Source organism: Bison bison, unplaced genomic scaffold (assembly GCF_000754665.1).
Source record: "Bison bison bison isolate TAMUID 2011002044 unplaced genomic scaffold, Bison_UMD1.0 scf7180017864481, whole genome shotgun sequence".
Lineage (NCBI taxonomy): Eukaryota > Metazoa > Chordata > Mammalia > Artiodactyla > Bovidae > Bison > Bison bison.
The window spans coordinates 323,394-328,702 of record NW_011495041.1 but is presented as its reverse complement, the minus strand read 5'-3'; positions in this window follow the sequence as shown (position 1 = coordinate 328,702).

Here is a 5,309-nt window from a genome sequence, read left to right as displayed (position 1 = left end):
GAGAGTGAAAAAGTTGGCTTAAAACTCAACATTCAGAAAACGAAGATCATGGCATCCGGTCCCATCACTTCATGGCAAATAGAAAAAGAAACAATGGAAACAGTGACAGATTTATTTTCTTGGGCTCCAAAATCACTACAGATAGTGACTATAGCCATGAAATTAAAAGATGCTTGCTCCTTGGAAGAAAAGTTATGACCAACCTAGATAGCATGTTAAAAAGCAGAGACATTACTTTGCTGACAAAGGTCTGTCTAGTTAAAGCTATGGTTTTTCCAGGAGTCATGTATGGATGTGAGAGTTGGACAATAAAGAAAGCTGAGTGCTGAAGAATTGATGCTTTTGAACTGTGGTGTTGGTGAAGACTCTTGAGAGTCCCTTGGACTTCAAGGAGATCCAACCAGTCTATCCTAAAGGAAATCAGTCCTTTATATTCTTTATATATAGGGCTGATGCTAAAGCCTTTGGCCAATCCTTTGGCCACCTGATGCGAAGAACTGACTCATTTGAAAAGACCCTGATGCTGGAAAAGATTGAAGGCGGGAGGAGAAGGGGATGACAGAGGGTGACATGGTTGGATGGCACCACCAACTCTATGGACATGAGTTTGAGTAAGCTCCAGGAGTTGGTGATGGACAGGGAAGCCTGGCGTGCTGCAGTCCTTGGGGTTGCAAGGAGTCGGACACGACTGAGTGCCTGAACTGAACTGAGAGTGACACAAAGAAGGGGTCATGAGCCAATGAATGCTGTTGGCCTCTGGAAGCTGAAGAAGGCGAGGATTCTCCTCTTGAACTTCCAGAAACAATGTAGTCCTGGGACACCTTGATTTTAGAAATCTGATCTCTAGAGCTGTAAGATAATAAGTTGGTGTGGTGTCAAGGGACTACATGCTCAGTTACTCAGTCATGTCCTACTCTTCGCAATCCTTTGGACTGAACACCTCCAAGCTCCTCTATCCATGGGATTTTTCAGGCAAGAATACTGGAGTGGGTTGTCATTTCCTTCTCCAGGAGATATTCCCAAACCAGGGATCAAGCCTGCATCTCCTGCATTGCAGGTGGATTCTTTACCAATGAGCCACCAGACTGCATTCGTGGTAATCTGTTACCAGCTGCCATAGAGAACAAAAATATCATGTTTATCTTCGAGGCATCTCTCCTATCTGAAGTTATTTAATTAATTTATTTATACATTTATTGTCTAGTTCCTCTTACCAAGTTCTGTGAGAGTGGGCTCTGTGTTTGGTCTCTATCACCTCATCTCCAGTGCCTGGAATATCTGGGTGCTGGATAAATCCCTGCTGAATGAGCCTTGAGTGAAACATGATAATAGTGCAACGGCCTCTGTGTGGCCTTCTCTGGGCTTTTACCCTTCCACTGGTTCTGATAATCATGGGAAGCTTGATTCTTAAGATCATAGTAGCATTATTTGGCACAGTTTATAACAATGCTTTGTACTGAGAATATTGTATTCTTGGGGAAAAAATTTTTTTTGCAAAATTGCTTAGAAAAGTGCTTAATGTAACTATTACAATATATTTACAAATGCATCATTATAAAGGAGACAAGAAGTCAGTGCTGAAGTCAACATGGGCTGCTGCATTCAGTGAGGGGATGGTCTGGGGAGAGTTCAGGTCCATAGAGGCTTCCAGCTCACAGGTCTCCCCCAGAGATGCCGGCCTTGAACATGCCGTGTGGCGCTGTGCATCTAGCCAAATGGAGACATCACACCTCATCTCTGAGGTTACATCCTACACCTCTGTATTAGCCTTCTATCACTGCACAATGCATTGCTACCAGCATGGACGTTTTAGACAACACATTCATCACCTTATGGTTTCAGTGGATCAGGATCCAGGCCTGTGACAGCTGGGACCTCTGCTCAGGGCCTCTCCCCAGGTGAGACCCCCTTGGCGTGAAGGTGTTAGCCATGGCTGCCGTCTCACCTGAGGCTCAAGAGTCCTCCTCCAAACTCATGCAGTTGTTGGCAGAAGTCATCTCCTCGCAGCTGTAGAACTGACATCCCCTTTCCAGCTGGCTGTTGTTGGTCAGGGACTGCTCTCAGCTTCTAGAAGCTGTCCCCAGGTGCCTGGCACATGGCCCTCCTCTCACACCTTGCATCTTCCTGGCCAGTAGAAGAGCCCAGCTGAGGCTCTCGATGCCTTTCAGGACTCGCCCGATTAGGCCAGGCCCACCTGGGAGGAGAATCTTCCTTTGGATTAACTCAAAGTCAACTGAGTTGGGTACTGAGTTCTAGCTGCGAAATCCCTTTTGCCATAACAAGTGATTATCATCATGGGGGTGATGGCCATCATAGTAAATATTTTGGGCCCTGTAAATGCACAGGCAAAAATAAGAACGTTGTGGAGGCAGTAATATAACAAAAGGAAAAAACAAATTTACACACTTTTTACAAAATTCAGAAACTACTGAGTATATTTTTTGTAATAGAGGTCTGCCAATGGAATTCTCTCCTTTTGAAGGAGGGATAACATTTCACTTAAGTGGAATTCAAAGTTAGTATACCCTACAATAAAAATCAGTTGCAAATGTTCATCTGTTAATGCTGATTTGTACTGAGATTTTACCAATTTCATCTTTAAAAATGCCCTTTCACATAGATAGATATTGTCAAGTACTGATACTAATTCATGGGCACATAATTTTAATTGTGGATATTCACCAATTGGAAGACATTTATAATGTCACAGGTCTTGCCCAGACTCATGGGGAGGGGGTTGTTCCCCTGGGGTGGGGGTGGGGGATGGGCTTGGACTCTTGCGGGCCGATTTGGCCAGTCTGCCAACCACAACCCCTCCACCCAGATTCATAGCTGCATTCTCACCGATTCCATTCTTTCTAAACCCAGGAGGCACAGTCTCTGCCGGACTTCTGCTAAGCTCCAGGAACTCTCTTCATGACTGGGACAATGCAATGTCTCATCAGAGCAGGGGTGGCCTCTCTGATGAGGCCACCTGCCTGCCCGGGTTCCTTCTCTCCTCCCCTCCTCTCCTCCTTGTCAGTTCAGTTCAGTCGCTTAGTTGTGTCCGACTCTTTGCGACTCCATGGACTGCAGCACGCCAGGCCTCCCTGTCCATCACCGACCCCCAGAGTCCACCCAAACCCATGTCCATTGAGTCGGTGATGCCATCCAACCATCTCATCTTCTGTCGTTCCCTTCTCCTCCCGCCTTCAGTCTTTCCCAGCATCAGGGTCTTTTCATATGAGTAGGTTCTTTGCATCATGTGGCCAAAGTATTGGAGTTTCAGCTTGAGCATCAGTCCTTCCAATGAATATTCAGGACTTATTTCCTTTAGGACGGACTGGTTGGATCTCCTTGCAGTCCAAGGGACTCTCAAGAGTCTTCACCAACACCACAGTTCAAAAGCATCAATTCTTCGGCGCTCAGCTTTCCTTATAGTCCAACTCTCATATCCATACATGACCACTGGAAAAGCCACATCCTTGAAGGTCCTAGACGGACCTTTGTTGGCAAAGTAATGTCTCTGCTTTTTAATATGCTGTCTAGGTTGGTCATAACTTTTCTTCCAAGGAGCAAGTGTCTTTTAATTTCATGGCTGCAGTCACCATCTGCAGTGATTTTGGAGCCCCAGAATAAAGTCTCTCGCTGTTTCCACTGTTTCCCCATCTATTTGCCATGAAGTGATGGGACCAGATGCCATGATCTTAGTTTTCTGAATGCTGCGTTTTAAGCCAACTTCTGCTAAGCTCTGGGAACTCTCTTCACGACTGGGGACAATGCAGATGTCTCATCAGAGCAGGGGTGGCCTCTCGCTGGGCACCCTGCCTGCCTGGGTTCCTTCTCTCCCTCCGCTCCTCTCCTCGTCAGACCTCATCATTTCCTGTCCGCACTGGTTGTGGTCTCTCTGCTCCCTACTCCCGGAGTGTGTACAGCTCAACACGGGCAGCAGGGGGCGCTGCTGGCCTTGGCTGGAGGGCAGCTCCAGAAGTCGGGGGTGTCAGCCACCCAAGCCCACCGCATATCGCTGAGTGCCACCTCCCGGCTCTCTGCGCAGAGAGGCGGGTTGTGCTCTGGGCCCGGGAGGTAAGGAACACGGGAGGAGGGACAGGTCTAAGGGTTCTGTGTGGAAATTAAGAGAAAAAAATAAAGTGAAACTCTGGATTGGGGCACATTTTTGGATGGCATCACCAACTCAATGGACATGAGTTTGAGTAAACTCCGGGAGTTGGTGATGGACAGGGAAACCTGGCATGCTGCAGTCCATGGGGTTGCAAAGAGTCGGACACAACTGAATGACTGAAAATAATGGAAAAAACCCCAGACACCCCAAGAACAGGGTAAAAGGAAACTCACTCAGGACGTTGCCTTCAGAGGTTGGCTGGCACATCAGTGGAGGTCAGTGCTGGGGGCTCTTTGGGTGAACACAGGAAACCTGAGGCTCTGCCTACACCTACCCCATCCCTACCCCTGACCGCTGTGCCATGGGAGAGTCTAGTCCTTTCTCTGCAGGGGCGACCCCTGCCCTTGCTCCTGGGCGTGCACAGCCCAGGTAAAGAAGAGGCTCCTAAAGTGGGAGCCGTCATTGACTCCCAGTCTTGCCAAGTTTAGCTTCACACTTGGAGCTAAAACCCTCACCAGGATGAGCCAAGCTCTTCCAGTGTCAGCTCTCTCCTTTTGTAGCCCCTTCTGTTTCTCCCACCCCAACTCCAACCAGTTGTGCCCCCTCCCAGCTCTGAGCACAGACTCTTCACTCTGGCTCTTTTCTCAGACACTGGAAGCTTGACCACCAGGAAGCCCTTGATCTTTCAGAGACGGGATCTCCAGACCCCAGGACCCCAGGAGATCCTGTTGACATCATCTAGGGGCTCATGGAGCCCAGGGTTAGGAGCACATTATCCTGGTTCAACACTTTGGAAGGGGAAATTCTTCCCATAGTTTTCCTAATAAGCCTACAGGGGTTTAAAAAAACAAGGAAAAAACATCTATGCAAAGGATAACTTCTCAATAGGTTATGACACTAGACTCAGTGAAGTTATATTGCATAACTTTGGGGAACATGTGACATCCGCTTTGGTGAGGCCACAAACAGTATGAGGGTTAAATCCATCAAGAATCTGGAATCAGGTCTCAACAAAACTGAAAGGCAAATCATTTATGAAATTCAGCAGAGAGAACTTGAAGTAACTGACTGGAAGCTGAAGCCACTTAGGGTCTAGATGCTGCCCAGTTAGAGTTAGGGAGACAGTAGATGGGCAGTCAGATCCAAATGAAAATACACCACATCTTGGGGTGGCTTTTAAGACCCCTTTCCTGTCTGTCCCTGGTGG